General features: G+C 38.5%; 1 long non-coding RNA gene across 1 annotated transcript; it reads left to right on the top strand.

Moving 5' to 3' along the window:
* The first annotated feature begins 4,998 nt into the window (after positions 1 to 4,998).
* Positions 4,999 to 21,243, top strand: LOC120580022 (uncharacterized). Its single transcript, XR_005645641.1, has 2 exons — positions 4,999 to 5,141; positions 20,764 to 21,243. It is a non-coding gene; the product is annotated as an uncharacterized lncRNA (long non-coding RNA).
* Positions 21,244 to 22,242: the final 999 nt, after the last annotated feature.

Consider the following 22,242-nt stretch of genomic DNA (forward strand, 5'->3'; position numbering starts at 1 on the left):
CGATATTTTGATCTACTCCAAGACTGAAGAAGAACATGCTGAGCATCTGAAGATTGTCTTACAAGTGTTGAAAGAGAAGAAGCTTTATGCTAAATTGTCTAAGTGTGAATTCTGGTTGAAAGAGGTGAGTTTCCTTGGCCATGTTATTTCCGGAGATGGTATTGCAGTGGATCCGTCTAAAGTTGAAGCGGTATCACAGTGGGAGACTCCAAAGTCCGTTACTGAGATTAGAAGTTTCTTGGGTTTAGCTGGTTACTATAGAAGGTTTATTGAAGGGTTTTCTAAGTTAGCTCTTCCGCTAACGCAGTTGACTTGTAAAGGTAAAACTTTTGTGTGGGACGTTCATTGTGAGAAAAGTTTCGGTGAATTGAAGAAACGGTTGACGACTGCTCCAGTGTTAATTTTGCCGAAGTCGGATGAACCTTTTGTGGTTTATTGTGATGCGTCCAAGTTGGGTTTAGGAGGTGTACTTATGCAAGAAGGTAAAGTGGTAGCTTATGCTTCAAGACAGTTGAGAGTTCATGAGAAGAATTATCCTACGCATGACCTCGAGTTGGCGGCTGTAGTCTTTGTATTGAAGATCTGGAGACATTATTTGTATGGTTCGAGGTTTGAGGTGTTTAGTGATCACAAGAGTTTGAAGTATTTGTTCGATCAGAAGGAATTGAATATGAGACAGCGAAGATGGCTCGAATTGTTGAAGGATTATGACTTTGGTTTGAATTATCATCCAGGTAAAGCTAATGTTGTTGCAGATGCCTTGAGTAGGAAGACATTGCATATGTCCGCCATGATGGTCAGAGAGTTCGAATTGCTTAAACAGTTCCGAGATATGAGTTTGGTTTGTGAATGGTCACCTCAGAGCGTGAAACTGGGTATGCTGAAGATTGATAGTGAATTTCTGAAAAGTATCAAGGAAGCACAGAAAGTTGATGTAAAGTTTGTGGACTTGTTGATTGCTAGAGATCAGACTGAAGACAGTGATTTTAAAATCGATGATCAAGGTGTGTTGAGATTCCGAGGAAGAATTTGTATCCCAGACAATGAAGAGATTAAGAAGATGATTCTTGAAGAGAGTCATAGAAGTAGCTTGAGTATTCACCCGGGAGCTACGAAGATGTATCACGATTTAAAGAAGATTTTCTGGTGGTCTGGTTTGAAACGAGATGTGGCACAGTTTGTGTATTCCTGTTTAGTTTGTCAGAAGTCGAAAGTCGAGCATCAGAAACCCGCTGGGATGATGGTACCTTTAGACGTGCCAGAATGGAAATGGGATAGTATATCCATGGATTTTGTGACGAGTTTGCCAAATACTCCTAGAGGGAACGACGCAATTTGGGTTATTGTTGATAGATTGACGAAGTCGGCTCATTTTCTACCTATTAATATTAGCTTCCCTGTTGCCCAGTTGGCAGAGATTTATATCAAGGATTGTGAAGTTGCATGGTGTTCCTTCGAGCATTGTATCAGATAGAGATCCAAGATTTACTTCTAGATTTTGGAAAAGTTTGCAAGAGGCCTTGGGTTCGAAGTTGAGATTGAGTTCGGCGTATCATCCACAGACAGATGGTCAGTCGGAGAGAACAATTCAGTCGCTAGAGGATTTGTTGAGAATTTGTGTTCTTGAGCAAGGAGGAACTTGGGATAGTCATCTTCCGTTGATCGAGTTCACATATAATAATAGTTATCATTCTAGTATTGGAATGGCACCGTTCGAGGCTTTGTATGGTCGGAGATGCAGAACTCCGTTGTGTTGGTTTGAATCAGGAGAAAGAGTGGTCTTAGGACCAGAGATTGTTCAGCAAACTACTGAGAAAGTTCAGATGATCCAAGAGAAAATGAAGGCGTCGCAGAGTCGACAAAAGAGTTATCATGATAAGCGCAGAAAAGATCTTGAATTCCAAGAAGGAGACCACGTGTTTTTGAGAGTCACTCCTATGACTGGTGTAGGACGTGCTTTGAAGTCAAAGAAGTTGACCCCGAAGTTCATTGGTCCGTATCAGATATTGGAAAGAGTTGGAACGGTGGCTTACCGAGTGGGTTTACCGCCGCATCTTTCGAATTTGCACAACGTTTTCCATGTGTCGCAACTTCGAAAGTATGTTCCGGATCCATCTCATGTAATCCAAAGCGACGATGTGCAAGTTAGAGACAACCTTACGGTAGAGACTTTACCGGTAAGGATTGATGATCGTAAAGTGAAGACGTTGAGAGGCAAGGAGATACCTCTCGTAAGAGTCGTTTGGTCGGGAGCGACTGGTGAAAGCTTGACGTGGGAGCTTGAGAGTAAGATGCTGGAGTCTTATCCAGAGTTGTTTGCTTGAGGTAAATTTTCGAGGACGAAAATCCTTTAAGTGGGGGAGAGTTGTAACGCCCACTTTCGTTTAATCGTTATTTAATCGAGTTTAGGTGATTATATTATATTTATATAATATATGTATGATTTTGATATGTTTTGATAAATTGTGGTGATTTTGGTGATTTGATTGATGACGTGTTAGGTTATGAGTTTTGGAGGATTTGATAAGATTAGAGAATTTATTTTATTGTTAAATAAAATAAAGATTTGAAAAATATTTAGTTGAGGGCTGTTTTGATATTTTAGATAGTTTTGGGGGAGAAAGTGAGATAAGATAAGTTATTAGAAAGAGGTATAAATAGGAGAAGACCTAATATTTTAGAAACTCATTGTACGTGAAAACTTTTGGAAAAGGGAGAAAAAGCTTAGAAGGGAGAAGAGCATAGAGAGAGCTGCGATTTCTTCATAACCAGGTAAGGGTGAGACTAATAATTCAATAATGTTAATTACTGTAATTCTGATGATTAGTTGACCAAGTTAGGATTGATTTAGAGAAGTTTTGGAATTAGGTCAAAGCCCTAAAAATTGATGATCAAACGGTAAAACTTGTTTAGATTGATGTAAGAACCGTCCTATAACCTTAGAACATGTTTAGGATGAATTCTGGAATCAAAATTAGGCTTTGAACCATGTTGTGTGAGGGATTTTTGAGAAAAACCCTAGTCTGCCCGTGCTTCTGTTCATCGCTCGCCACGGCGAGTGATGATCCTCGCCTCGCGAGTGATGAACTTCATCGCTCGCCACGCGAGCCCCTTTCCTTCGCCTCGCGAGTTGTTTGGTTCAACTCGCCATGGCGAGCAACCTTCCTCGCCTCGCGAGCTTAGGCAGAGTGCATGTCATATTTCGTGTTTCGACCTTTTTAGTTGAATCTTGTATGCCTTTGAGTACCTGAACTTACCTAGTATTGATTAGGAATGAATGTAGGATCAGAGGGAACCCAGAACAAGCTTAGTTTGTGAGTTGAGTGGTGCTCGCCATGGCGAGTAAGTACTCTCGCCTCGCGAGTACAACCAGGATGAACTTGATTATGTGTTTGTGCGATCTGTGTCGCACTTTTTGGTCCAGAGTGAACCCCTAATTGGTAATGAAACCTTATGATAACGTTTAATGCAGTCTGTAAAGCTATTGAGTTAAGTTGATATTATTTGAGCATGATTAAGGTATTATGCAATATGTAAGATATAATTGAAATGATTATGATTCTAGTAAATTGTTGTTGATATATTGATATCTCCTTGTTGTTATGCGACTTGACTATGCTGCTGCTGTTATTTAACTGAGTATGCAATGTTTATATATGAATATAATGAAAATGATGACGTTTTGCATCAAGTTATTGAATGCACATGATTACGATGATTATGATGTTTTGTTCATATGTGTCCATGCATAGCATATCATTGAGCTTAGTCCTCACCACGAAAATTAGGAGCTTTGTCCTCCGCACGTTTTATAGGAGCTTTGTCCTCCGCACGATTAAAGTATATTAATACTTATGATGACGATTGGTACCACATGCATATAAGGAGTCTAGGAGCATTGTCACATTGTCATGATTAAGATGCCTTGTTGATAATGAATGGATATGTGATTATGTGATAAGTGTTATTTGATTATGTTATGTTGTTTATAATGATTGGATATATGATTACGTGATAACTGTTTAGCATTTATGCAAAGTTAATAATGGAATGATTGATGTTAATTTATGATTCGCAATTACATTGATTAATGTTATTTTATTATGAAATCTCACCCCTTCTGCTTGAAAATGTTGCCCTTCGTATGGGTAACTTGCAGGTGATCGTGCTTAGTGTGCAGTTGCTTCGTGAGTTGGCCTTGCCTTCACTGTGTCGTCTAGGTCGCTCTGATACGTAACGGGATGGGGTTTTATGCTATAACATGCTTCATTCTTTTACGTGAACTGCTTATGTTTTGATAAACTCTTTTGAGATACTTATTGGGCCTGCGTGCCGAAAACGTTTATGATTTATGTTTATGATTTTCCGCTGCTATGTTAAAGATATTTGTGAAGGTTAAATCATTATTTAACTGTTTTGGATTACGTTTCTATGTGATATCCCGTTTATGGTTTTTACTCTGATAATTGTTTAAGAAATTTGTATATTGGGAAAACGGGGTGTTACAAAGAAAGAGATTGAGTTTTTGGAGCTGAAGCAGGGTGACATGTCAGTCATAGAGTATGCTGCAAAGTTTGTGGAACTTGCTAAGTTCTACCCTCATTATACTGCGGAGACAGCTGAATTCTCCAAATGTATAAAGTTCGAGAATGGGTTGATGGCTGATATCAAGAGAGCCATTGGCTATCAGAAGATAAGAATCTTCTCTGATTTGGTGAGTAGTTGTAGGATCTACGAGGAGGACACAAAAGCTCATTATAAGGTGATGAGTGAACGAAGAGGTAAGGGACAACAGAGTCACCCTAAGCCGTACAGTGCCCCTGCTGACAAGGGAAAGCAGATATTGAATGATGAGAGGAGGCCCAATAGGAGAGATGCTCCTGCTGAGATCGTTTGTTACAAATGTGGCAGGAAAGGCCACAAGAGTGATGTTTGTACCAAGGATGAGAAGAAGTGTTTCAGGTGTGGTCAGAAAGGACACAGCCTAGCTGATTGCAAGCGTGGTGATGTTGTTTGCTATAACTGCAATGAAGAGGGCCATATCAGTTCACAGTGCACACAGCCGAAGAAGGTTAGAACCGATGGGAAAGTGTTTGCATTGACTGGTACACAGACTACTAATGAGGACCGACTTATCAGAGGTACTTGTTTCTTTAATAGTACTCCTTTAATTGCTATTATAGACACTGGTGCTACTCATTGTTTCATTGCTATCGAATGTGCTTATAAGCTGGGTTTAGTTGTATCTGATATGAAAGGAGAAATGGTTGTTGAAACTCCAGCTAAGGGTTCAGTAACTACTTCTCTTGTGTGTTTAAAATGTCCGTTGTCTATGTTTAGTAGAGACTTTGAAGTCGACTTAGTTGGTTTTCCGTTGACGGGTATGGATGTTATTTTTGGAATGAATTGGTTAGAGTATAACCGAGTTCATATCAATTGCTTTAGTAATATGGTGCATTTTTCTTCTACTGAAGAAGAGGGTGAAGTTGAGTTCTTGTCTACGAAACAGATGAAACAACTAGAACGTGATGGAATTCTCATGTATTCTTTAATGGCGTATTTGTCGTTAGAAAATCAAGCTATAATTGACAGGTTGCCAGTGGTGAATGAATTTCCAGAAGTGTTTCCTGATGAGATTTCAGATGTGCCACAAGAGAGAGAGAGGTTGAGTTCTCAATTGACCTTGTTCCGGGAACGAAGCCGGTGTCGATGGCACCTTATCGTATGTCAGCGTCTGAGTTAGCTGAATTGAAGAAACAGTTGGAGGACTTGCTTGATAAGAAGTTTGTAAGACCAAGTGTCTCGCCGTGGGGAGCGCCTATGTTGTTGGTAAAGAAGAAGGACGGTAGCATGACCCTGTGCATTGACTATCGTCAGTTGAACAAAGTTACGATAAAGAACAGATATCCACTTCCGAGGATTGATGACTTGATGGATCAGTTGGTGGGTGCAAAAGTTTTTAGTAAGATTGACTTGAGGTCAGGTTACCATCAGATTAAGGTAAAGGATGAGGATATGTAGAAGACGGCCTTTAGGACACGATATGGTCATTACGAATACAAAGTGATGCCTTTCGGTGTTACTAATGCGCCTGGTGTGTTCATGGAGGATATGAACCAAATTTTCCATGCTTTTCAGGATAAATTTGTGGTTGTATTTATTGATGATATCCTAATTTATTATAAGACTGAAGAGGAAAATGCCGTTGAAAGTTGATGCAGTATCACAATGGGAGACTCCGAAGTCAGTGACTGAAATCAGAAGCTTCTTAGGTTTGGCTGGTTATTACCGCAGGTTCATTGAGGGTTTTTCGAAGTTGACACTTCCGTTGACTTAGTTGACCTGTAATGGTAAGTCGTTTGTGTGGGATGCTCAGTGTGAGAGTAGTTTCAATGAGTTGAAGCGAAGATTGAAAACTGCTCCTATTTTGATTCTACCGAAACCGGAAGAACCGTTTGTTGTGTACTGTGATGCGTCTAAGTTGGGCTTAGGTGGTGTTTTGATGCAAAATGGCAAGGTGGTATCTTATGCTTCTACACAGTTAAGAATTCATGAAAAGAATTATCCTACGCATGATTTGGAGTTGGCTGCAGTAGTTTTTGTTTTGAAAATTTGGAGGCATTATTTGTACGGTTCCAGATTTGAGGTGTTCAGTGATCATAAAAGCTTGAAATATTTATTTGATCAGAAGGAATTGAACATGAGACAGAGGAGATGGTTAGAGCTGTTGAAAGATTATGATTTTGGTTTGAATTACCATCCTGGTAAAGCCAATGTAGTTGCAGATGCCTTGCGTAGGAAAACGTTGCATATGTCTACTATGATGGTAAAAGAATTCGATTTGCTAGAGCAATTTAGAGACTTGAGTCTTGTGTGTGAGTTGACACCTCAGAGTGTTCAGTTGGGGATGCTGAAGATTAACAGTGATTTCTTGAACAGTATCCGAGAAGCGCAACAAGTAGATGTGAAGTTTGTTGATTTAATGGTTGTTGGTAATGAAACAGAGGATAGTGACTTCAAGGTCGATGATCAGGGTGTGTTAAGGTTCAGAGGAAGGATTTGTATTCCTGACAATGAAGAATTGAAAAAGTTGATTTTAGAAGAAAGTCACAAGAGTAGCTTGAGTATTCATCCAGGAGCTACGAAAATGTATCATGATTTGAAGAAGTTGTTTTGGTGGTCCGGTTTGAAGCGTGATGTCGCTCATTTCGTGTATGCATGTTTGACTTGTCAGAAGTCTAAGGTTGAACATCAGAAGCCTGCAGGGTTGTTGACACCGTTAGATGTGCCGGAGTGGAAGTGGGATAGTATTTCTATGAATTTTGTGACGAGTATAGCAAACACTCCAAGAGGGCACGATGCTATATAGGTTGTTATCGACAGGTTGACGAAGTCGGCGCACTTCATTCCTATTAATATCAGTTATCTGGTAGCATAGTTGGCGGAGATTTATGTTCATAACATAGTGAAGCTACATGGTGTACCGTCAAGTATTGTGTCGGATAGGGATCCGAGGTTCACTTATAGATTCTGGAAGAGTTTGCATGACGCTTTGGGTTCGAAGTTGAGGCTGAGTTCGGCTTATCATCCGCAGACAGATGGTCAGTCGGAGGGCACGATCCAATCTTTGGAGGATTTGTTGCGAGTGTGTGTGCTTGAGCAAGGTGGAGCTTGGGATAGTCACCTACCATTGATAGAGTTCACATAGAACAACAGTTACCATTCGAGTATTGGTATGGCACCGTTCGAAGCTTTGTATGGTCGGAGGTGCAGGACTCCTTTATGCTGGTTTGAGTCAGGAGAGAGTGTTGTGTTGGGAACGGATTTGGTTCATCAGACTACAGAGAAAGTTAAGATGATCAGAGAGAAGATGAAAGCGTCGCAGAGTCGACAGAAGAGTTATCGTGATAAACGTAGGAAGGCCCTTTTGTTTCAGGAGGGTGATCATGTATTTCTGAGGGTTGGAACAGTGGCATATAGAGTTGGTTTGCCACCTCATCTTTCGAACTTGCATGATGTGTATCATGTGTCGCTACTTCGGAAGTATGTAGCGGATCCTTCACATGTTATTCCGAGAGATGATGTACAGGTTAGAGACAACCTTACAGTTGAAACCTTACCGTTGAGGATTGAAGACCGTGAAGTGAAGAAGTTGAGAGGCAATGATATACCTCTAGTGAAGGTTGTTTGGGGTGGAGTAACCGGTGAAAGTTTGACTTGGGAGCTGGAGAGTAAGATGCGGGAGTCGTATCCATAGTTGTTCGTTTGAGGTAAGATTTCGAGGACGAAATTCTTTAAGTTGGGTAGAGTTGTAATTCCCTAGTCGTTATTTTATTTATTTTGGAATTATTTAGAGTCTTTTATATGATTTAAAATGGTATTTGTTGATTTATGTGGTGTGCTATATTTTATTATATAGTTTATTTTAATATAATTAGAATCATGTGTGAATTAATATTATTTTGGAGTTGAGGGGTTATGTTACAATTAATAGAATTAAGGGGGAGTTAAGAATAGGAGTTAGAAAATAGAGAGAGAAGTCAGAGAAACAGTTTTCACGTACAATTATGTTTTGGGAGAAAAATTAGAGAAAGCCAAGAGGAGAACCAAGAAGGGAGATTTTGATCTTGAGAGCTTTTCTTTCTGCAAAACTAAGGTAAGGGTGAGGTTTACTTTCAATAGTATGGATTTTAATTCTGATTTTTGGTTTAACCTAGTTCTGGTAGAAATTGGGGATTCGGGTCTAGGTTTTGATTCTTCGAATTCTGGACGGAATGAGTGTAGGAACCATCGTTTTAGGGTTAGAATTATGTTCCGGGCAATTTAAGGAATCCATAACATTACTGTAAACCGTTTTGGGGTTGAAAATTGGGAAAAATGGGGTCTTTTGGTGAAGGAACTGAAATTCACGATTCTGAAACTGTTATGATCGGCCTGGCGGAATGGTATTTTTGCCTTGCAAAATGTCGCCTTTCGCTCGCCATTGGTTCGCCCTGGCGAAGCTAACCAGTAGGATTTCCAGAGAACACTGACTTAGTTCGCCATTCCTTCGCCTTTTGTTCGCCCTGGCGAAAGTGCCCAGTAGCCACTCGCCACGAGCTCGCCATGGTGAGAAGCCAATTTTGTTGATTTCGCCTGGCGAGTTTAGTAGTTCGCCTGGCGAAAGTGCCCAGGATTGAACCATATTTGGAGTTTTATATACCCAGTTGTACACTTTGTTGGGTTGATTCTTTTGGCTGTGCTAATGATTATATATGACTATATTATTTACCAAGGGCATGATATTTATTGAGTGATGACTTATGCATAATTACACTTAAATAAATTATATAAATTGTTGGATTGATTATAATGATTTGTTGTTGACTGAGATGTATACTTTATTTAAATAAGTCATACATGTTGTTGCATTGTGGTGTTGTAAGTCATATATACATATATGCATGGTTGTGTTGTATGTAGATATACACAAGTGGGTTAGTTGCATAAGCATAAAAGCGGGAGGGCTTCGGCCCTGGAATGCCTTGTCGTTCAAAGCGGTGGAGCACTTTGTTGTTCAAAGCGGTGTTTAGCGGTGAGGACTCATGTCCTGAAAATGAATGCTTTAACCATTCTACAGCGGTGAGGGCTTCGGCCCTGATTATGGTACCACATGCATGAGGGTTGATTAGAGGAATCTTAGTGGAGTAGTGGTGTGTTGTATGAGTCGATGGTGTTGGTTCATTTACCTTTTGATGTTGATTATGATGATGTTTATATTAAATTGATGAATTATTATTATGATAGGGTGTTAGATACAAATTGATGTATTATTTATCTATATTATTGTTGTGAATCTCACCCCTTCTGCTTGAAAATGTTGCCCTTCCTATGGGTAACTTGCAGGTGATCCTGAGTAGTTGGTGGTGGCTCAAAGTGTCTAGGGCTCTGATACGTGCGATGGGACTTTATTGCTTAACTTCTTTCTTATGTATCAAATTTTGAATATTGTTGTTCTAGCCCTATTGATGTTGGATTTCCTTGATGAGGATTTTATGCCATGAACATTTATTGGAGATTATTTATATTGGATGTTGTTGTTAATTAAAGTTGAAAATATTTCCGCTGCAAGTTTAATGATGATTTTGAACGATGTTTATTAAATAGATTTTATATTCTATTTAAGAAAAATTTGAAAATGAAGTGTGGCATGCCCGTTTGGGATTATCTATTATTCAATTGTTTTGGGTAACGGGGTGTTATAACCTTCACTAGAGGTATATCCTTGCCTCTCAACTTCTTCACCTCACAGTCTTCAATCCTCAACGGTAAGGTCTCAACTGTAAGGTTGTCTCTAACCTGCACATCATCTCTCGGAATAACATGCGAAGGATCCGCTACATACTTTCGAAGTTGCGACACATGAAACACATCATGCAAGTTCGAAAGATGTGGTGGCAAACCAACTCTTATGCCACTGTTCCAACCCTCTCCGATATTTGATACGGACCAATGAACTTTGGAGTCAACTTCCTCGACTTCAATGCAGGTCCTACACCCGTCATAGGAGTAACCCTCAGAAATACATGATCACCCTCCTGAAACTCAAGGGCCTTCCTACGCTTGTCATGATAACTCTTCTGTCGACTCTGCGACGCTTTCATCTTCTCTCTGATCATCTTTACTTTCTCCTGACTCAAACCAGCATAAAGGAGTCCTACATCTCCGACCTTACAAAGCTTCGAACGGTGCCATACCAATACTCGAATGGTAACTGTTGTTGTATGTGAACTCTATCAACGGTAGGTGACTATCCGAAGCTCCACCTTGCTCAAGCACACACACTCTCAGCAAATCCTCCAAAGATTGTATCGTCTGCTCCGACTGACCATCTGTCTGAGGATGATAAGCTGAACTCAACCTCAACTTCGAACCCAATGCATCTTGTAAGTGATGGGATAAAACCGCAAGTGCACGGTCTTACCGAAGTAGTAAAAAGATGAGTATCGTTCCGACAGGGAGTTATGAATTCAATTAACTTTAGATAATGATTAGACTGAAGGTTTAGAAGGTAGAAAAGTTTGTATTTTAATTAAAAGAAAATAATAAAAGAAAAGATAAATGCCTTGGAATTATTGGTTCATCCTAATGACAAGTCCTTCACAAACCAAATTATTAAACTTATAACCTTATGTTAGACCTAATTTCTCAAGATAGTTTCTCTTTTGTTCCTCTAGCAACCAAGCCTATTTCGCTGACTTGATTACTATTAGATTTTGGTTCCTCTAACAACCAAGCCTATTTCGCTGACTTGATCATTATTAGTTCCCTTGAAGATCGAAACTATATGTCTCAAAGATTGTAAAGACTATTTCGCTGCCTTTACAATATTTGTCTAAATTCACTTGTTCGAATATCAAAGCTCCACTTTCGTTTTATGAATTGATATTTGAGATGATGGATAAACAATTATCAAACCCTCCACTTTCGTTTCCACAGTTTGATAATGGTTGATTCATGTTAAAGCGGTGAATTTAGATAAAGAATTAGGGTTACATAAGATTAAGGTTTAAAGCTTGGTTTAATTAGGATTATGTCATTAGACTTATCGAACAATCCCAAGACAAGAGAAGTCTACTCACTAATGTTCATCGTAGACAAGGAGAAGAAGAGAGAAAGCATAAAAGTAAATAACAAGAAAGTAAAATGAACTTTTATTAGAAAGACAATTGTCACATATTGCATTCCAAGAAAAGATGAATATTTGTGATGGATGGCTACTCTATTTATAGCATTCATTCGACTTAAAATCTAAGCTATTACATTCGGGCTAAAAATAGAGTAGCTTAAAATCTAAGCAAAAGCAACTCTGGAGGGTGGCACGGCCGTGCCAATGCTAGCACGGGCCGTGCCAAGCTTCTGACTTTAAGGGAGACATATTTTGTCTTCCAATCTTTGTATTTTCGTACCGAATCAGCTCCAAGTCCCTTTCTTTTGCTCCAAGACTCAATCCATCCAATATTCATTCCTGAAATATAATAAAATGCAATTTGTAGTAAACTATCTTAAAAGGGAAATAATATTAATATAAAATAAACTAAAATCTAATTAAAACTAAACTAAATAACATATAAAAACAGATAATAAATGACTCATCAGTAAGCTCTTCCAGAATCTAGAAGTGAACATCGGATCCCTATCCGACACAATACTCGACGGTACACCACGTAGCTTCACAATATTATGAATATAAATCTCCACCAACTGAGCTACCAGATAACTGATATTAATCGGAATAAAGTGCGCCGACTTCATCAACTTGTCGACCACAACCCATATAGCATCATGCCCTCTCGGAGTGTTTGGTAAACTCGTCACAAAATCCAGAGAAATGCTATCCCACTTCCACTCCGGCACATCCAACGGTGTCAACAACCCTGCAGGCTTCTGATGTTCAACCTTAGACTTCTGATAAGTCAAACATGCATACACAAAATGAGCGACGTCACGCTTCAAACTGGACCACCAAAACAACTTATTCAAATCATGATACATTTTCGTAGCTCCCAGATGAATACTCAAGCTACTCTTGTGACTCTCCTCTAAAATTAACTTTTTCAAACCATCATCATCAGGAATGAAAATTCTTCCTCTAAACCTCAACACACCCTGATCATCAACCTTGAAGTCACTATCCTCAGTGCCCTTACCAGTAACCATCAAATCAACAAACTTCACATCTACATGCTGCGCTTCTCGAATACTATTCAAGAAGTCACTGTTAATCTTCAGCATCCCCAACTGAACACTCTGAGGTGTCAATTCACAGACAAGGCTCAAGTCTCTAAACTGTTCTAGCAAATCGAATTCTTTCACCATTAAAGTAGACATATGCAACGTCTTCCTATTCAAGACATCTGCAACCACATTGGCTTTACCAAGATGGTAATTCAAGCCAAAATCATAATCCTTCAACAGCTCCAACCATCTCCTCTGCCTCATGTTCAATTCCTTCTGATCAAATAAATATTTTAGACTTTTGTGATCACTGAATACTTCAAATCTGGAACCATACAAACAGTGCCTCCAGATTTTCAAAACAAAAACCACCGCAGCCAACTCCAAATCATGCGTAGGATAATTTTTTTTCAAGAATTCATAACTGCCTAGAAGCATACGCTACGACCTTACCATCTTGCATCAAAACACCACCCAAGCACAACATAGACGCATCACAGTAAACAACAAAACGTTCTTCCGGCTTCGGTAGAATCAAAATAGGAGCAGTTGTCAATCTTTGCTTCAGCTCATTGAAACTACTCTCACACTGAGCATCCCACACAAACGACTTACCCTTACAGGTTAACTGAGTCAACGGAAGTGCTAACTTCAAAAAACCTTCAATGAACCTACGGTAATAACTAGCCAAACCCAAGAAACTTCTGATTTTAGTCACTGACTTCGGAGTCTCCCATTGTGATACTTCATCAACTTTCAACGGATCAACAGCAATACCACTACCAGAAATAATGTGGCCCAGAAAACTCACTTCACTTAACTAGAACTCACACTTCGACAACTTAGCACACAACTTTTTCTCTTTCAAAACTTGTAACACAATCTTCAGATGTTCTGCATGCTCTTCTTCAGTCTTTGAATAAATTAAGATGTCATCAATAAATACAACCACAAATTTATCCAGATAGGCATGGAAAATTTGGTTCATATACTCCATGAACACACCAGGCGCGTTAGTAACACCGAAAGACATCACCTTGTATTCGTAATGACCATATCGTGTCCTAAAGGCCGTCTTCTGCATATCCTCGTCCTTCACCTTAATTTGATGGTAACCTGATCTCAAGTCAATCTTACTAAAAACCTTTGCATCCACTAACTGATCCATCAAGTCATCAATCCTCGGAAGTGGATACCTGTTCTTTATTGTAACTTTATTCAACTGACGATAATCAATGCATAACCTCATACTACCATCCTTCTTCTTTACCAACAATACCGGCGCTCCCCAAGGTGAGACACTTGGTCTTACAAACTTCTTATCAAGCAAGTCTTCCAACTGTTTCTTCAATTCAGCTAACTCGGAAGCTGACATGCGATAAGGTGCCATCGACACCGGCTTCGTTCCTGGAACAAGGTCAATTGAAAATTCAACCTCCCTTTCTGGTGGTACATCTGGAATCTCGTCGGAAAAAACTTCAGCAAACTCATTCACCACTGCTAACCTGTCAATCACAGCTTGATTCTCTAACGACAAATATGCCATTAAAGAAAACATAAGAATTCCATCATGTGCTCGTGATTTTCGGATATCAAACCATTAATTGATTTGAATCGTCAATCTTTGAACTCTCGATTTTTATTCGTGGGAAGGGAAAAAATGAGTAAAAACCCTTAAGACTTTGGATTCGGGCGTTGGTTACGCGAAGGGAATGTGTTAGCACCCTAAGCGTCTATGGTATTCCATAGAAACCTCTTACCTAGATTATCTTGTGCTAAATTCATTTGCTTACTTGAAAAATTATTACCTAAAAATCTAAGTGAAAGAATGGAGGGAGAAGAAGTATGTTTTTGGCTATTTTTATTTGATTTGGAAGGATTGACTCCCTTGCCTACATACCCTTAAAGAAAAAGGATCAAAACCAATGTAGTTCACCTCAAAAATTTCTTTGGTGGGTTAGGTTGATTTTAAGATTTTTGAAAATGGTTTTAAGAAAAGAAAGAGGCCTCAAGGCATGAGATAAAGAAAACAAGTGAGGTTGATTGATTTTAAAGTTTAAAAATGGTTGAAGTTGAATTAAGATTGATTGAGGATTTGATTAAGAAAATAAAGAGAAAATGTTGTTAAGAAAACGATTTTTGAATTTGACATATTTAGGTTTTTTTTGATAAAAAGTTTTTTTTTCTAAACTAACGGTAAGCCAACGTAACGACGTAAAAAAACGAGCGGAAAGCGGTAAATAAATTGTGGTAGTGTCGGTGCTTGTGTTACCTACATTATTACATCAATTCCTAAATACAACCCTAAGGCCTTTATGCCAAAATAAAATGCAAGAAATAAAACTTACATCAATTTCCTATTTATACACACTAAGTCAATGGCAAAATAAAATGATGAGAAAATTAAATGTGCATGCTATGATTCAAAACAAAGATTAAATCGTTAGTAAGCATAAGAAAAATTGTGATGAATGAGACATAAGAAGTAATAAGCAAGAAATTAAAAATAGACATATGAAAATAACAAGTAACAATTAAAATCATCATATAAAGACACAATAAAGCAACAATTGAAAGCAAATGAAAAAATGAGCAAAAGATTAAAAGAAACAAGTAGGATGAATTTTTGAAAATTAGAGAAAATTAAGATGATAAGAACAATATTTTTTGGAATTTTTAAAAGCATTAAAATGTCAAAAAAATGTCAAAAAGTATTTAAAAATAAAGAACAATTAAAAGAAAGAAATTGGCTCAGCAGGATACAATCTGGACCGTTGGATGAATCCAGAGGTCCAGATCTAAATCCCAATATCTCATGATAGCCATAGGATCTAAGATCCAACGGTTTAAAAAAACAGCTCAAAAGCAGAGAAAAAATAACACAGGAAACACAGTGACCGTCAGATCAAAGATCTGACGGTATGAACAGAAAGCATACCAATGTTCACCCAAAGAGACACACACATGATTCAAAATCAAAACACACAGTAGCCATCAGATCAAGGAACGATCCAGATCTGATGGCTCACAACGCGATGGAGCACTAAATGGAAGTATACGCGTGTGTACAGGAACGGACAAAAATATAGTAGTATAAAAAGAATTTTTATCAAAAAAACAACACAACTACACAAAAATTATACTAAAAAATTTCAAAATCCAAACACAAAAACCTAGATCTAAAGGTGAAGTTGGAAATTTGTTTTTTGAAGAAAAAGATGAACAACACAAAACGGAAACGATACCTCTATGGATCTGGAGATTACAGATCTATTCTCCTTCACCTTCGAAATCCACGAATCCGGTCCGGTTTGAGCTTGCTTCTGTTAGGCTCTGTTTGATTCCTGTTTTCGCGAGTTCGGCTCAATACAAGTTCGTATGATGAATACGGTTTCAGATCTGTTGAAATAAAAAGAGGCTGAACCGGTTTGGATAGTGATGGATTCGAATTTGTACGGTTCGTATTGCTTGTTACGTTCACTGCTAGATTATGGCTCGGATTCGTTGCTGTTGGTGATGAACAACTTCGAATTTGAACTCCTAAAAATTATGTGTTCTTCATGTTATTCATATATTTTTTTTAATTTTTGTGGTGTTTGATCCAAAATTTTGGAGAGAGAAATATGGGAAGTGTTTGAGTGTGATTGTTGACTACTAATGATTGTGACTAATTCTGACTGATTCTCTTGATTCTCTCTCTGTGTAATAAATGCAGAGGTATTTATAGACTGCTGGATTAGGGTTTGGACTAATGAGGTGCTGGCTTGTGATTGGATCACAATAATCACAAGCTGACACGTGGACAGATTGAGAATGAATGAATTTTTTTTTGACATTGGATTATAATTCTGGATAAATGACATGAGGACACATGGACTGGACTTAAAATAAAATTAATAAGAAAACAAAATAAAAAGAAGGAAAGAAAAGGTCACTCACGTGACTTTACTTTTGAAAAATTAAAACAAAACAAAAAAAATAAAATAATAAGATTGATAAAACAAATTAAAAGGCAACAATAACAAAAAACAAAAATAAAATTGTCCTGCTCGGAACCAAATGAGGTACTCCAAAGTAACCTCTCTGCCGAAATTTCGTCTGAAACAACGAAAATTCTCGGCTTTAAAAGTACGAACAAAATGTGTAAAACCATAGAAAAGTGGTCAAAATTTGGGGTATGACACATCACGCTCCAACTGCTTCAACTGTTTTGTAGATAGGAACTCTGCTCCACTTTCTTGTTCCGCAGAAGAAAAATGCACTGTCTTGCTAAAACAATTGATATGAACTCGGTTATACTCTAACTAGTTCATCCCAAAAATAACATCCATTCCCGTCAACGGTAAACAAACTAAGTCGACTTCAAAGTCTCTACCAAACATAGACAACGGACAACTTAGACAAACAAGAGAAGTAGTTACTGAACCCTTAGCTGGAGTTTCAACAACCATTTCCCCTTTCATATCAGATACGACCAGACCCAACTTATAAGCACATTCAATAGCAATGAAACAATGAGTAGCACCAGTGTCTATAATAGCAATTAAAGGAGTACTATTAAAGAAACAAGTACCTCTGATAAGTCGATCCTCACTAGTGGTTTGCGTACCAGTCAGAGCAAACACTTTACCACCGGTTCTAACCTTCTTCGGTTGTGTACACTGTGAACTGATACGGCCCTCCTCATTGCAGTTATAGCAAATTATGTCTCCCCGCTTACAATCAACTAATGTGTGTCCCTTCTGTCCACACCTGAAGCACTTCTTCTCACCTTTAGTACAAACATTACTCTTGTGGCCTTTCTCACCACACTTGTAGCAAACAATCTCAGCAGAAGCATCTCTCCTCTTGGGCCTCCTCTCATCATTCAGCCTCTGTTTTCCTTTGTCAGCAGGGGCACTATACGGTTTAGGACGACTCTACTGTCCCTTGCCTTTACGCTCACTCATCACCTTGTAATGAGCTTTCCTATCTTCCTCATATATTCTGCAGCTACTCACCAACTCGGAGAAATTTCTTATCTTCTGATAGCCAATGGAGAACTCAGCTGTCTCCGCGGTATAGTGGGGGTAGAACTTTGCAAGTTCCACAAACTTAGCAGCATATTCTGTAACTGACATGTCACCCTGCTTCAGCTCTAGAAATTCAATCTCCTTCTTTCCCCGGACATCCTCCGGGTAGTACCTATTCAGGAATTCCCTCCAGAATACAGCCCAAGTCACCACAGCTCCATCCTGTTCCAGCACAGGTAACAAACTTACCCACCAGTCATCGGCTTCCTCAGCCAACATGTGCGTTCCGAACCGCACTTTCTGCACTTCACTGCATTGCATAACCCTGAAAATCCTTTCCACCTCTTTAAGCCACTTCTGGGCACCATCGGGATCATACCTTCCTTTGAATGCTGGTGGATGATTCCTCAAAAAGGTCTCCAACATCTTCACTTCACCATTACCAGCAGCAGCATTCGGTTGCTGTTGTACAGCTTGAGCTACAGCCTCAAGTGCAGCAGCAATAGAAGCATCATGACGACCAGCCATTTCAAAGTTCTTCATAAGAAACAACCATTCAGAACAACAACAAAGACAACATTATAGTTAAGACTCTATCCTAGGTCGCTCAACACGACTCTACTACTTGGCCGGACGGACCAACCTGCTATGATACCAATTGTAACACCCCGTTATCCTAAAGCAATTAATTAATAAATAATTCATCAGAGTAATAACCCAAACGGGCATGTCACACTTCATTTTTCAAATTTTCTTAAATAGAATATAAAACTATTTAATAAAACATCCTTAAAAAATATCATTATTTTGCAGCGGAATATTTGCATCAAAACGACAACAATAACCGTTTAATCCTCCATAAAATATCTTGGCATAAAAGCCTCATCAAAATAAATCCAACAAAATCAAGCATAGAGCTACATCAGCAAATTCCAACAATTGATACATAAGGAATGAAAAACAAATAAGAAGTTCCATCCCGTACGTATCAGAGCACTAGACACTTGAGCCACCACCTACTACTCAGGATCACCTGCAAGTTACCCATTGGAAGGGCAACATTTTCAAGCAGAAAGGGTGAGATTCACAAACAATAATAATAATATATAATAACATCAATTGAATCTAACACCCTAAAATTTCAATAATTATTCAATATGCATAAGTATTACATAATCAACAACATCATCAATAATATAGCAATTCAACCAACAACAACGACTCATGCAATGACATGACAACACCTCCAAGACTCCTCGACAATGCAACTATGCATGTGGTACCATATTCAGGGCCGAAGCCCTCACCGCTAATTGAATGGTTAAAGCATTCGTTCAGGACATAGGTCCCCACCGCTTTTGAATGGTTAAAGCATTCATTCAGGACATAAGTCCTCACCGCTTTGAACAACAAGGTGTTCCAGGGCCGAAGCCCTCCCGCTTTTATGCTTATGCAACTAACTCCACTTGTTTATATCTACATACAACCCGACAATGCATATATATATATATATATATATGACATACGACTTCATAATTCAATAACAATGTGTTCAGTAGGATTCAGGGTATATATAATGGTCTTACAAGTTGAAAGGAACATTTAAAAATGCTCAAAAGGATCCCCTAGTGCACGAGGCAAAGTTCAAAAAGTGGCTGACTAAGGTCATCTTCGCTTAAGCGACGGTTAGCTCGCTTAAGCGACCGGCTTACAGAAAGTTGGGGTTCCGCTCGCTAACGGTTCGCTTGCGGTTCGGTTAAGCGAACTTCTGACATAATGAAATTGATTTTTCGCTTACGGGTTCGCTTGAGCGAACTCTTGGTAGAATGGAATTATTTTTTTCGCTTACAGGCTCGCTCACAGTTCGCTTAAGCAAACTGACAAAACAGAATTCTGGGCAGCTTGCTTGAATGTTCGCTTAAGCGACGGGTCGTTCGCTTGCGACCATTCATCTAGGCAGCGCAAAAACCTACGGGTTCAAACCTCTTCTCACTCCAAAACCCAATTTTGATCCCCTGATCACCCAAAACGTTTTCCAACAGATGTTTACAGGTTCAATACACAACTAGGCATCTAAAGGAACGCAAAACAGGCATCAACAACAACAATTCAGATCATTCTAGCAATCATACAAAACCTCTCCAATTTTCCCAACCAATTCTAACCTCCCTCAAATTATGATCACAACAACATTATAGATTAAGAAATCATTCTGAACACGAAAACTAAACACATTAAACATGATTCTTAAACCATTCCTTTCAAAATCAGCATCAACCCTAATTCCCAATTTTTATTTTCAAGAACAATTCAATTAGATCAATTTTCAGAAATTATATACTATGATTATTGAGAGATAGTCTCACCCTTACCTTAATTCAGAAAATCGCACGACACACGGATGATCTTGGCTCTACTTGTTCTTGTCTCCCCTTGTTCTTGGTTCTTCTCTCCCAAAACTCGTTTTACGTAAAACGTTTTTCTGACTTCTCTTTTACTTAACTCCCAAAACTTAACTCCCCTTGATTTCATTAAACTCCCCTTAATTCTATTAATTATTAATTAACTCCCCACACTCCAAAATAACTCTATTTCTCATATTATTCTCATTATATTAAAATAAATCATATAATAAAATAAAACACACCACATAAATCACAAATATTATTTAAAAACACATAAAAGACTCTAAATAATTCTAAAATAAATAAAATAACGACTAGGGCGTTACATTCACCACCTTATAAACTCAAAATCCATGTCCCACAAAGGCTTGCTAAGCCTAACCTCATAGTGATTGAGAGTTTTTCCACCCCTTGTGTGATTGAGAGTGAAATCATTGGGAAACCCACGTGTGATTTGGGAGAGAATCTCAGGTTGATGCCACTATCCCTTTGGGAAAGATTGGGTATTGGGTAGAGAAACCTTCTAATCGTCAAGCTAAGGACTCTAAAAGAGCGCTTCGTGGGAGGCAACCCACGAGTTTAATTGTTTTTATTTTGTTTGGTTTGTGTTGTTTTAATTTGTTTTGTAGGTATTTGTCCAAATATGATGCGAAAAATGAAGAAAATTGAGCCTTGCATGTCCAGAAGCTTGGTACGGCCGTGCCTGTGACCTAGCCAAAAAACCACCCATTTCCAGAGAGTTGGCACTGCCCGTGCCAGTGGTGGCACGGCCGTGCCATGGTCCCAGACCCTCTTTTACCATTTTTTTTCACTTTTCTTCTTCTTCCTTCATTCTCAAACACAAACTTCCCTCATCCTTCAACTTCTCTCTCTAAACCTCCATAACATCAACCTTTAAACCTCCATATCTATCTCCATTCATCATTCCAAACATTTACCACCAATCAAAATCAACATTCATCCATCCAAACACCAAATTGTACACCATTAAACCCTAACCCAAAAACCAAAAAAATTCTTCACCAATCTCCATCATTAAACTCATCAACCTCACTTAAACCCCAACCCATCACTAAACCAACCTTACCAAACCCTAACCTTCCTTAAAACCCAAACCAAGTCAACTAGGTCAATGGCATAAAAAATTAAAGGCAAGGAGATTGAAAGCTTTAGAAGTGGTGCAAAGAAAAAGAAAGCAACAATCAAGAACCATGACATCAATTTTAAATATGACAAGCAAAGGAGTATGTATAAATCTCTTATCTCTAAATCTATTTATGCTTGTAGATACCCTGATGATAATGCTATGGATAGACTAGGAAAGAGGTAGGAATGATGAGGATCGATGAGCTGTTTATGTTGTGGGCTATGCTTTATAACCATCCTATTAACATTTGCTATTATTTGCTTGATTATCTTGTTTCAATTGCTAAAAAGAAACTAGATGATAAGGGTTATATAATGGTAGGTGGAATCATCACTTTCATTGTTAAAAAATTTGAGGTAAATGTGAACGAAGGGATAAATAGGATTGAGGGAAACTCCTATCTAGACTCAGAAACCCTCACTACCATGTTTTTTTTTTAGAACCGATGGCCCTTATAACAATTACCAATATGAGTGGAGAGTCAATAATGCTAATTTCTTGATTATTCTACCTAATTCAGATATTACTAATCCGGAGGTGGTAGAAAACTTGGTTTATGTTGGCACTAACCCACAGGTACACAATGATAATGGTGATGTTGGTGGTGATGAAGAGGAGGTAGGTGCAAACTTGCACCATTAACAAGAAGCCGATGGAAACTATAATGATGAACGGTGGGCATGGATGCAAACCGAAGTTCAAAAAACATGCACCGAGCAACAAAGACAAGGTGTTGAAGTGATCGGGCTAAGAAACGATGTCTTAAGGGGCAATCAAATAAATGAATAAAACAATCAAATGTTCCGATACATGATGCAACACCTTCACCTCCAAGGTCCACCTTATGGACTTCAATAAAATTGTGAGCTCTCCTCTTGCTCTACTCTTCTTTACTTTTCTTCTTTCTTCATCATCTTTTTCTTCTTTTTCATTTTCTTCTTCTTCTTTTAAATCATTGAGG

Source organism: Medicago truncatula, chromosome 4 (assembly GCF_003473485.1).
Source record: "Medicago truncatula cultivar Jemalong A17 chromosome 4, MtrunA17r5.0-ANR, whole genome shotgun sequence".
Classification (NCBI taxonomy): domain Eukaryota; kingdom Viridiplantae; phylum Streptophyta; class Magnoliopsida; order Fabales; family Fabaceae; genus Medicago; species Medicago truncatula.